Source organism: Rhinatrema bivittatum, chromosome 1 (assembly GCF_901001135.1).
Source record: "Rhinatrema bivittatum chromosome 1, aRhiBiv1.1, whole genome shotgun sequence".
NCBI lineage: Eukaryota > Metazoa > Chordata > Amphibia > Gymnophiona > Rhinatrematidae > Rhinatrema > Rhinatrema bivittatum.
Window position 1 is genome coordinate 825,551,930 of NC_042615.1, and position 12,767 is coordinate 825,564,696.

The following is a 12,767-nucleotide window of genomic DNA, read 5'->3' on the forward strand; positions in this document are numbered from 1 at the left end:
CTCTTCAAATCCTCCCATCTTCTCCTCAGCAGTCTTTCTCTTGATTCCTCTTGCTATGCTCGTCAGTCTCTCTCAATCCTCCCATGCTGTCCCCTCCTGTCTCTACCACATCTCCCTCTCCCTCTCCATCTCCCTTCTGCCCAACACCTGTCTTTCTCTCTCTCTGAATCCCACATCCTGTCCCTACCCTTCTCTGTCTCAGCATTGCCTTCATAATGTTCCTCAACCCCAAAAGAATGACAGGGGCTTAGGGGCCGATGCAATACAGGGCTCTCAGTTCAGCGCACTTTATAACCTGCAGTTGAACGTGGGTTGTAGAGGCGCTGACTAATCCCCTTATGCAATTTAAATATTGCATCGCACCCCCAGGAGAGATGCCTGGGGGCGTGTTATGAAAGCAGGCGCTGAAAACACAGCGCCCGCTTTCAGCACGAGTTTTTTGCATTGGCGCCTTAGTGTGTAAATGTACGCATTTAACCTCATTTTTTGTGTGTAAATTTCTGTAGTAAAAAAGGTCAGGGTACAATTTGTGTAAATGTATGCATGCAACCTGGTTTTATATCTATAAATGTCTGTAAAAATATAGCCCAGGAATCAGTTTGTGTAAACATATTCACATAACCTGGTTTTATATGTGTAAATGTCTGTACTAAAGTACATAAGTCCATCAAGCCCAGTATCCTGTTTCCAACATTAGCCAATCTAAGTCACCGGTACTTGGCAAGAACCCAAATATTAAATAAATCACAAGCTACTTGTTGCGATCCCCCCTGCTGCTGCGCTACAGGAGGTCTCTTACCTTCCTCCAGAGGCCGCCTTGAAGCCAGGGCCTCGCCTGTGTTCCATCCGGGACTTGTTCCAGGGCCTGAGAGGCCTAGCTGCTCCTGAGGCATGCCGGTGGCTTGCAGCCTCAGTGTTTGGACTTCCTGTTGGGCGACGCCCTTCCCTAGGGGCTGGCCCGCAGCTCTCTACCCTAGTTATAGGACCAGCGGTGGGCGGTCCTGGCAAGCTCCTCCCAGGGAGTTGCCTTCTACCTCCAGTACTTAAGGACTGTCTGTTCACTTGCACCGGGCCTTCGGATTGGGTTACACAGTTGTCTGTGGCCTCTCCCGATCCAGGTCCTCCGTGACTCCGGCTCATGCTTGTCGTCAGCCTGCCTTGACTCCGGTCCGTGACTCCGACTCCTGCTTGTCTTCAGCCTGCCTTGACTCCGGTCTGTGACTCCGACTCCTGCTTGTCTTCGGCCTTCGGATTGGGTTACACAGTTGTCTGTGGCCTCTCCCGATCCAGGTCCTCCGTGGCTCCGACTCCTGCTTGTCGTCAGCCTGCCTTGACTCCGGTCCGTGACTCCGACTCCTGCTTGTCTTCAGCCTGCCTTGACTCCGGTCCGTGACTCTGACTCCTGCTTGTCTTCGGCCTTCGGATTGTGCATTACAGTTGTCTGTAACCTTGCCGGTCCAGGTCCTCCATGTTTCCTGATGTCTGCCTAGACGTGTTTCCTGATGTCTGCCTTGACGTGTGCCTGTTGTCTGCTCCTGTTCCTGCCAGCCGAAAGGGCTTCGGATGTGAGTATCCCAGCATCGGAGTTCCTGTTCGCCTGGGTCTTCCCCGTGCCCTCCTTCTCAGCGTGGTCCGCGACCAGCCTTCCTAGGCTGTGTAGGGCGCGTCTGGGACAGGGTGGTCCGCGACTCAGTCCCACGGGCGGGCTGAGTAGGGTGCCCTGATGGACAGTGCAATGTTCCCGTCCAGCCTTGTCTTCAGTGTCTGCTTCAGCCCTTGTCCGGATGTCTACCTGTCTCTGCCTTGACCTGGTTCCTGAGTCTTCTGTCCTGTTGGGCCCTGGAGTGGCCAACAGGAGGGATTTGTCCCACGGGCTCTTGAGCTTCTGCCAGCCGAGGGGGCTTCGGATGTGAGTAGCCCAGCATCGGAGTTCCCGCTCGCCTGGACCTTTCCTGTGTTTCGCTTCAGCCCTTGTCCTGATGTCTCCGTCTCGCCTCAGCCTGCTTCTGCCCCATCTGATGTCTTCTGCTAAGGACTCTGTCTGCCCTCGCCTCTGTCCGGCCTGCTGCCCATTGCCGTTCCCTGCGGCAGGTCCGAAAGGGCCGGGAACAGTCGGAGGACCGTTCATTAGTCAACTTCCCCCGTGTTGGCTACCATGGGCATGCAGGTCCGGCTGAGGGCCGGACTCCCTGCTTCTGTTCCTGCCTGCCTGGCTCACCATGCCTGCTCAGCTCACCTCCCACGGTGTGGCCTTGGGCTCCTCCTGGGGTCCTGCCGTGGCCCAAGGGCTCACCACCTGCCCGAGACGACCACGCCCGCGCGCGCTCGTAACACTACTGTTGCTTATTAATTAACAGCAGTTTATGGATGTTTCATCTAGGAACTTATTCATACCTTTTTTAAACCCAGTTACACTCACTGCTGTAACCACATCCTCTGGCAATGAATTCCAGAGCTTAACTATGCACTGAGTTAAACAGAATTGTCTTCAATTTGTTTTAAATGAGCAATGGAGTGCCCCCTGGTCTATTATCTGAGAGAGTAAATAACCGACTTGTTCAAGTCATTTATGATTTTGTTGACCTCTATCATATCCCCCCTCAGTCGTCTCTTCTCCAAGCTGAACAGCCCTAACCTCTTCAGCCTTTCCTCATAGGGGAGCTGTTCCATCCCCTTTATCATTTTGGTTGGCCTTCTCTGTACCTTCTCCATCGCAACTATATCTTTTTTGAGATGCGGCGACCAGAATTGTACACAGTATTCAAAGTGCAGTCTCACCATGGAGCGATACAGAGGCATTATGACATTTTCCGTTCTATTAACCATTCCCTTCCTAATAATTCCTAACATTCTGTTTGCTTTTTTACTGCTGCAGCACACTGAGCCGACGATTTTAAAGTATTATCCACTATGATGCCTAGATCTTTTTCCTGGGTGATAGCTCCTAATATGAAACCTAACGTTGTGTAATTATAGCAAGGGTTATTTTTCCCTATATGCATCACCTTGCACTTATCCACATTAAATTTAATCTGCCATTTCGATGCCCAATCTTCCAGTCTTGCAAGGTCCTCCTGTAATGTATCACAGTCTGCCTGTGATTTAACTGCTCTGAATAATTTTGTATCATCAGGAAATTTGATTACCTCACTCGTCGTATTCATTTATATATATATTAGGGATGTGAATCATTTTTTCACGATTTAAAAAATCGTCCGATATATTTTAAATCGTCAAAAATCGTTAGAGGCGCGATACAATAGGAATTCCCCCGATTTATCGTCAAAAATTGGGGGAGGGGGGAAGGGAAGGAGGAGGGCGGGAAAACCGGCACACTAAAACATCCCTAAAACCCACCCCGACCCTTTAAAATAAATCCCCCACCCTCCCGAACCCCCCCAAAATGTTTTAAATTACCTGGGGTCCAGTGGGGGGGTCCCGGTGTGATCTTCCACTCTCGGGCCACGGCTGCGTTAATAGAAATGGCGCCGGCGCTACCTTTGCCCTGCACTCGGGCAGTATTGCAAAATGGCGCCGGCCGTATGGCCGTATGGCCGGCGCCATTTTGCAATACGGCAATACGGCCCGAGTGCAGGAGGTCGATCCCGGACCCCCGCTGGACTTTGGCAAGTCTTGTGGGGGTCAGGAGGCCCCCCTAAGCTGGCCAAAAGTCCTGGGGGTCCAGCTGGGGTCCGGGAGCGATCTCCTGCGCTCGTGACGTCGGGGGACAGGAACCAAAATGGCGCCGGTGCTACCTTTGCCCTGTCACATGGTAAGGGCAAAGGGCCACCGGCGCCATTTCTATTAATGCAGCTGTGGCCCGAGAGCGGGAGATTGCGCCGGGACCCCCCCTCCCACTGGACCCCAGGTAATTTAAAACATTTTGGGGGGTTCGGGAGGGTGGGGGATTTGTTTTAAAGGGTAGGGGTGGATTTTAGGGTTGTTTTAGTGTGCCGGTTTTCCCGCCCTCCCCCGATTTACGATTTAAATGATTTAAAAAAAAAAAAACAAAACCGCGACGATCAGATTCCCTCCCCCCCCAGCCAAAATCGATCGATCACACGATTCACATCTCTAATATATATTGAAAAGCACCCTTGCTGTAGTTACACAATGTTAGCTCCTAATATGGAACCTACCTATTTGGGCCTCATTTTCAAAGGGGTTTACCGCGCGCGATAAATTCGCCAGGGGGCGGAGAATATGCAAAACTGTCGTGTGCGGCGAAACAGCCGCAGTGGTAGCGCGGCTGCTAGCTACAACCCTGTACTTCGCGTTACGGAGCCGCTAAAGGGTTATGAGAGAGAGAGAGAGAGAGAACCTTACAATAGTAACTATGCCCTAGACAGGTATTTGAATCCCTGTGGGAGGGCCACCTACTAACTCAGGGTAGGGATTAGGCATGAGCGTCGGGGGTTGGGGGCCACTTTCGCATTCCACATGACATGTACGGACAGGACAGTGGTCTCTAGTGCAGATTTGTTGGCCGGAGTGAGGACGCTCACTCCAAGAAGAGATTTGGGCAACGTTCTCTCCACCTAGCTTGTTGTTGCCCATGTAGAGTGTCCATCAAGCTAGGTGGAGAGAACTTTGCCCAAACCACTTCTTGGAGTGAGCGTCCTCACTCCGGCCAACAAATCTGCACTAGAGACCACTGTCCTGTCCGTACATGTCATGTGGAATGCGAAAGTGGCCCCCAACCCCCGACGCTCATGCCTAATCCCTACCCCGAGTTAGTAGGTGGCCCTCCCACAGGGATTCAAATACCTGTCTGGGCATAGTTACTATTGTAAGGGAGTCTCTCTCTCTCTCTCCCTCTAGACAGGTCGCTCTATCTCTCGCAGAAGAGATATATATGCGCTCTCTATCGCCCTATATCTATCTCTCTCTCTCTCTCTCGTCTATGTCCTATCTCGCTCTCTCTCTCTCTCTCTCTCTCTCTACCTCTCTCTCTCTCTCTCTCTCTCTCTCCCTGTGCACTGCGATAAAACACTGACAGAATCATCGCACACTGGGAACATATCGCGTGCGGTGGTAATGTTTTCCTGAGCGGCGGAAACATCGCCGCACGCGATGTTTCCCCACTGCACGAAAGAAGCCTCATTTGCATTGGTAACGCCCCCTAATGCGTTACCAATGCGATAATGGAAAATGAGGCCTTATGTTCTTACCACCCAGGAAAAAGATCTAGGGATCATAGTGGATAATACTTTAAAATCATCGGCTCAGTGTGCTATGGCAGTCAAAAAAGCAAACAGAATGTTAGGAATTATTAGGAAGGGAATGGTGAATAAAACGGAAAATATCATAATGCCTCTGTATCGCTCCATGGTGAGACCGCACCTTGAATACTGTGTACAATTCTGGTCACCGCATCTCAAAAAAGATATAGTTGTGATGGAGAAGGTACAGAGAAGGGCAACCAAAATGATAAGGGGAATGGAACAGCTCCCCTATGAGGAAAGGCTGAAGAGGTTAGGACTTTTCAGCTTGGAGAAGAGACGGCTGAGGGGGGATATGATAGAGGTCTTTAAGATCATGAGAGGTCTTGAATGAGTGGATGTGAATCTGTTATTCACACTTTCGAATACAGAAGGACTAGGGGGCACTCCATGAAGTTAGCAAGTAGCACATTTAAGACTAATTGGAGAAAATTCTTTTTCACCCAATGCACAATAAAGCTCTGGAATTTGTTGCCAGAGGATGTGGTTAGTGCAGTTAGTGTAGCTGGGTTCAAAAAAGGTTTGGATAAGTTCTTGGAGGAGAAGTCCATTAACTGCTATTAATCAAGTTTACTTAGGGAATAGCCACTGCTATTAATTGCATCAGTAGCATGGGATCTTCTTAGTGTTTAGGTAATTGCCAGTTTCTTGTGGCCTGGTTTGACCTCTGTTGGAAACAGGATGCTGGGCTTGATGGACCCTTGGTCTGACCCAGCATGGCAATTTCTTATGTTCTTATGTTCTTAAGTACAGATCCCTGAGGCACTCCACTGTCCGCTGTTTTCTCTTTTCCTCTGAGAAAATTGACCATTTAATCCTACTCTCTGATTCCTGTCTTTTAACCAGTTTGTAATCCACAAAAGGACATCGCCTCCTATCCCATGACTTTTTTTAGTTTTCTTAGAAGCCTCTCATGAGGAACTTTGTCAAACGCCTTCTCAAAATCCAAATACACCACATCTACCGGTTCACCTTTATCTACATGTTTATTAACCCCTTCAAAAAATGAAGCAGATTTGTGAGGCAAAACTTCCCTTGGGTAAAGCCATGCTGACTTTGTTCCATTAAACCACAAACGAAAGAGCCCTCTCCCTAGCAGGTCCTTTCCTCTGGAATAAGCTACCCAGCTCCCTCCGCCAAGAAGCCTGCCCAAAAATATTCAGGCAAAACCTTAAGACCTGGTTCTTCAAACACACCTACACCCACTCACAAGCACTTCCTCTCCATTCCTTACCTCTCTCCTCCTCTACCCCGCCCCTCTTCCTTTCCACCTCCTTTCCACTCCCCTCCCATTTTACTTAACACCTTCCCTTCTCCCCTTTGCATTCCTCTAAGTGAATACTAGGACAATATAATTGTATATAAGGACATCATAATATCAAACACGTATATATATACCTTCTACAAATGCTGATATCCCTCCCAATTATCAGAATTTCTCTGCCCCCTTGTTTAGCTAACCTCCTTAGTTAACCCCTTTAGTTAATTATTACTTGTAAAAACTAATTTGTTATTTGTATGGTTTAACTGTTCCTCATATAATCATGCGATAATTGTAAAGCCTGTTGCTAAATTTCTGTTCTCTGTAAACCGACGAGATGTTCCCAACGTTCGTCGGTATATAAAAGCCATTAAATAAATAAATAAATGTATTTATTTATAACTTTTCTATACCGACATTCAAGGAGCTATCAACTTGGTTTACATAGAACTGGGGAAAGCATTAACTCAAGAAATGCGAAGTTACATATAACGTAAGGGAGCTTAACTAGGAGAGAAGGCTAGAGTAGCAGAGTCAGGTACCAGGAAGATATGGTACAACTGTATAAGAAATATGGCAATATATGACAGTAATTTACAGTACGTACAATATGTATCGTAGAGCAGTAACTTGTGTTTGGAAGCACCCATAGAAGGAGCGGCGGGTGAGGAGCTGAGCACTAGGGGCTGTGGCATTAGGTGAAGGCTTGTGAGAAAAGCCAAGTTTTAAGGTTTGTTTTTTTAAAGGCTTGGGTACTATGTTCTTGACGCAGGTGAGGGGGCATTGAGTTCCAGATGGTTTCTATATGTTCTCTGATTTTATTCTCTATAACAGTTTCCATGATTTATCCCGGCACTGAAGTCAGTAGCCTGGGCCTCAGTTTGTGTAAATATATGCATAATTTCCTAGTTTGCCCAACCTGTAGAGAAGTGTCCCAGCTGGCCGAGTTGGGATTTATAAACAATCTATTTGATAAAAATAAAATGTACATATAAATTCACCTTGGGCCAGGTGTAACTTTGTGCAATGTAACGTGAGCATGTGCTCTGTTAATTACCCATCTTATGTGAGTAAATTTTGCTTTGAAAATACTTGGTAATGTCCGTGGGTGCAATCCACCCTCAGAATTTACTGCTATTGCTGCTCTTATAAAATTACTCCCTTATTGTATCTGTAGATTTAGGAGGAACTGAACTAGAGATGAGTTAATATGTACACATACACACACACACATGCACACAGATTGATATTACATGAAAGATTGTGAAATTGTCATTGAATTAATTGCTCTTACCATCGCTGCCTCAGCTCTAAATAAAACATTTTTGATCTGAAAGAAAATGAAAGAGAAATGATTAAAATGCTTATTTTGATCCAACAGAGTCAGGTCTTCTGCTCTCCAGGTTTTATGTGGAAAGAGATAGTGCAGACGAAGCATTATTGACTCCTGGGGGGGAGGGAGAAGTCCTGGTTATCAAGTGGCCAGATTTAATGTCCATCATTGCAGGGTCCCAGAAGGAGCCCGGGTGCAAGGTCTCGGGCCAGGACTTCCTCTGCAATGATAACACTGGATGTGATGAGGAGCACAGCAGGGGTTGGGGATTATAAAACAGAGGGAGATCCTGGGGTAATTGTGAATGAGGGCTCATGGCATCAGGAGTCCCTCCCTGCTTCCAACTGAGCGGGAGACCCAATGGAGCAGGAGGAAACTGCAGGGTAAGAGAAAAATGTACATCTCAGAGTTCCCCCCAAATTACCAACCAGGATATAGCAGGATAAATATAAAACTAACACCCAAACACACCCACACTTTGGGGTAGATTTTCAAAGGGGTACGCACGTAGGATACGCGCGTACCCCCTGAAAACCTACCCCAAACCCCCCCTGCGCACGCCGAGCCTATTTTACATAGGCTCAGCGGCGCGCGTAAGTCCCGGGGCTTGCATGGAGAGGCGTGCCGGGGGGCGTGTCGGGGGCATGGCGGTCGTGATGCGGCTTTTCGAGGGCGTGGCGCGGGTGTGGTTTCGGCCCGGAGGCATTCTGAGGGTGTGGCTGCTCCCTCCGGAACAGCCCCCGGGTCGGGTGATGGCGCGCCAGCAGCCCACTGGCGTGCGCAGATTTACGTCTGCCTCCGGCAGGCGTAAATCCGGCGATAAAGGTAGGGGGGTTAGATAGGGCCGGGGGGGGGGGGGGGGGGGGGGTTAGGTAGGGGAAGGTGAGGGGAGGGCGAAAGAAAGTTCCCTCTGAGGCCGGCTGCGCGCCGATCCCGGATTTTAATGGATACACGCGGCTACGCGCGTATCTATTGAAATCCCGCGTACTCTTGTTCGCGCCTGGTGCGCAAACAAAAGTACACGCTCGCACAAAATTATAAAATCTACCCCTTTATCATCTCTAAATCATTCCAGGCCTGAATCCTGAGGACAATTTCAAATGATTTTACTGAACCTTTAGCTGGGTAAAAGTAGGGGCTGACATTTGCCCTCCCCCTCTGTGGGTAAGAGAAGCTGCATCCTGCGATGGCAAACAGAGCAGACAATTTTGTGTTTTCTCCCTCCATAAAATATAAAATAATAGGAAATCACTGACCCTCGCAGAATTACAGTCTCACTTATTTTTATATTTCCACAAATTAAAATAGAAAAAATTCATCACCCTCTCACAGTGTTTCATTCAGTTACAATTAGTAATGTAGAAACATGACGGCAGAAAATAACTGTAAGGCCCATCCAGTCTGCCCATCCGTCCAGTTTATTTAGCATTATAATTCTCATCACTTCCTTAGAGATCCTCTGTACTTATCCCATGCTTTCTTGAATTCAGATAGTCTTGGTTTCTTCCACCTCCACTGGGAGGCTGTTCCATTCATCCACCACCCTCTCTATAAATAAATATTTTCTAAGATTATTCCTGAGTCTGCTCCCTTTTACCTTCATCTCTTGACCCCATGTTCTAGAGCCTCCTTTCCATTGAAAAAGGTTCACGTCCTGTGCACGGAAACCTTTGAGATATTTGAATGTCTCTATCATATCTCCCCTATGTAGCCTTTCCTCTAGGGAATACATGTTTAAATCCTTAAGTCTATCCCCCTATGCTTTAGAACAGGGGTCAGGAACCTATGGCTCGGGAGCCAGATATGGCTCTTTTGATGGCTGCATCTGGCTCGCAGACAAATCTTTAATAAAAAAGTAAAAAGCTAACAAAATCCCCCACCCTCCTGACGCCCCTCAAGACCTCCAAAATTAATTTTCTACAACCCCCACCCTCCTGACCCCCCCAAGACCTGCCAAAAGTCCCTGGTGGTCCAGCGGGGGTCCAGGAGCGGTCCGGGAGTGATCTCCTGGACTTGGGCTTTCGGCTGCCAGTAGTCAAAATGGCGCCGACGGCCCTTTGCCCTCACTATGTCACTGGGGTCGACCAATGGCAGCGGTAGCCCCTGTGACATAGTAAGGGCAAAGGGCCGTCGGCTGCCAGTAATCAAAATGGCGTCGACGGCCCTTTGCCCTTACTATGTCACAGGGGTTACCGCCGCTATTGGTCGACCCCAGTGACATAGTGAGGGCAAAGGGCCATCGGCGTCATTTTGACTACTGACAGCCGACAGCCCAAGTCCAGGAGATCACTCCCGGACCCCCGCTGGACCACCAGGGACTTTTGGCAGGTCTTGGGGGGATCAGGAGGGTGGGGGGTTTTGTTAGATTTTTACTTTTTTATTAAAGATTTGTCTGTGAGCCCTGGACCCCCGCTGGATCACCAGGGATTTTTGGCAGGTCTTGGGGGGGGGGGGGGGGGAGGGGTATGGGGGGCTGTAGTAAATTAATTTGGTAGGTCTTGGGGGAGTCAGGAGGGTGGGGGGTTGTAGTTAGTATGGCTCTCACGGAATTACATTTTAAAATATGTGGCATTCATGGCTCTCTCAGCCAGAAAGGTTCCCGACCCCTGCTTTAGAATGAAGAACACTGACCATTTTAGCAGCCTCCCTCTGGACCGACTCCATCCTGATTATATCCTTTTGAAGGTGCGGTCTTCAGATATTGTACTCAGTATTTCAAGTGAGGTCTCACCAGGGACTTATCCAGGGGCAATATCACCTCCCTTTTTCTGCTGACCATTCCTCTCAGAGCCATAGGGGTGGTGTTCTGGAATGGAGGCTGCTATCTGGTAATTACTACCCTTACTCAAAAAGCCTTCACACGGTTAATGCAACTCCAACATTTCTCTCTGCATCAATGACAGGGGATGGCAGGAAATTTGAATCAAACAATTACTAACAAGGGCCCTGAACTTGGCGGTCTGTGAAACAGATAAGGATTGGGAAAATAAGTGTGGGAGCTTGCTGGGCAGACTGGATGGGCCGATTGGTCTTTTTCTGCCGTCATTTCTATATATGTTTCTATGCAGCCAAGCATCTTTCTGGCTTTTACCATCACTTTATCCATCTGTTTGGCCACCTTTAGATCATGAGATACATTTATCCCTAGATCTGCTCTTCCTATGTGCTTAGAAGAATTTCATCTGCAGTATTGTACCTTTCCCTCGGGGTTTTGCATTTAAATGCATTACTTTTTTAATATTAAATCTTAGCTGCCAAACCTTAGACCATTCCTTGATCTTTGCTAGATCCCCATACCTGGGAACTCTCAGGATTTCACCCGGAGAGTCAGGGAATATGCATCAGGGAAAACACTAGAAATCTGAGGGCCTCTCTGTTAGGGATGTGCATCCGTTTTCCACAAATTTGTGATCCGCAAGTTATTTTTTCCTATCTGTTAAATACGTGGGCAGGCGAAACGCATCGCGACTCCCCACGTATTTAACAGATTTCTGTTTTATTCGGCGCGCAGCGAGGCGCGCGCTTTTCTTCGCCGCCATTAGCTGTGAGCTAGTACCCAGGATTACCACAAAATGGCTGCGCCCCTGCGGTAACCATGCCGACCTGTCTGACCCTTTCCTGTGAGTCACAGTGACTCACAGGAAAGGGTCAGACAGGTCGGCATGGATACCGGAACGCAGCGTATCCGCGCTGACATTTTCTGAGCAGCACTGAATGCAGCCAATAGCGCTGTCATTCAGTGCTCTCTGTGGATTTTACTGACGAGCCAGCAGTATATAAACATCAGCACGAGGAGCCACGCAGTTATTTCCAGCGATGCTGTGGGGAGTTCGGCTGATGGGTGGAAGAGGGAGCAGGCAGGCAGAACTTATAGAGAACAGATAGGCTAGCTAAGGAAAGAAAAATATTCCTTGTCTTGCTGTAGTGCCAGGGGGTCAGCTAGAGTCACTAGTATTCCTGTTTCTTTCAAGCAGTTTCTTTTGGTCAGACTCATCTCTGACTGAGAAGAGAAGCTGACTGTGCTAGGTCAGCTAGCACTGACCACCATTTACCATTCAGGGTGTTGGGCTGGCTTGGAGAGAGATATTATTTTCAATGTCATCCATTTTTCTGGAGTGACAAAAATTCCTGCTTTTTTTAATTCCAATTACTTAGTCTCTCAGTGCACTGGGCTTCACTGGGAAGTTTAATAGGCTGAGTCTGTGCAGTCAAGTGCCCAGGGAGTCTACCTCTTTTCTGCTTACAAACAAGCAGCTTCTGTGTGCACGGCTGCACGCCACACACATTAGTGCACAGCCAGGCAGCGTGACAGTGGGCAGTGGGCATTTTAAACAGACTGAACATTATTATTGTGGGACAGTGGGCATTATTACCACTCTGTGACATAAAATCCATAATGTCAGGGAAAGAGAGATGCAATCGACTTATTGGGACTGGCAGAGGAGGCACCCCAAAAGACACTAGTGCAACACCACCAGTACAGCTAACAAGGCAACTGTTGCAATCTAAACTAATTGTAGGGGATGGCAGTTCCATGGCAAAAAAACCGAAATCTGACCATGATACATCGCCATCGCCACCACTTGTTTCTGGCCCTGTAATTTTGGAGGAGAGGGAAGGGGAGGCAGAATCATGCCAGACAAAATGTAGACACACAAAAGCAGCAGGGGGGACAGAAGTCTCGACTAACACTTAGCGGTCACAAGGTAGCACAGTCAGTGTTAGCTTCTGATTCAGATGAAGAATCTTCTTGGGTGGGATTCTCATCAGAAACGGAAGAAGTAATAGCTGACGAATCTTCGGTAGAATCAGTTAGTCCTGTCTTAGCCTCCACCTCCAGAAATGTGCAGCAGGGGAGAGATGACAGTGATATCGAGGAGGAGGAGGAAGAGCAGTCAGTATAGGGACAGAGGGTGACTGGTGCCCCCTCTGGCATTGCTTCTCAGGGTGC

General features: G+C 48.3%; 1 long non-coding RNA gene across 2 annotated transcripts in view; it reads right to left on the bottom strand.

Annotated features, from left to right (window-relative positions):
* The window catches only part of LOC115079104, a 61,709-nt gene that overhangs the window by 34,692 nt on the left and 14,250 nt on the right, over window positions 1–12,767 (bottom strand). The window contains exon 2 of one of the 2 annotated variants that reach the window (XR_003853192.1): window positions 7,778–7,813. This is a non-coding gene — a long non-coding RNA (uncharacterized LOC115079104). Of the gene's footprint in view, window positions 1–799; window positions 836–7,777; window positions 7,814–12,767 lie in introns of those variants that run through there. The other variant, XR_003853193.1, reaches the window with a different exon arrangement.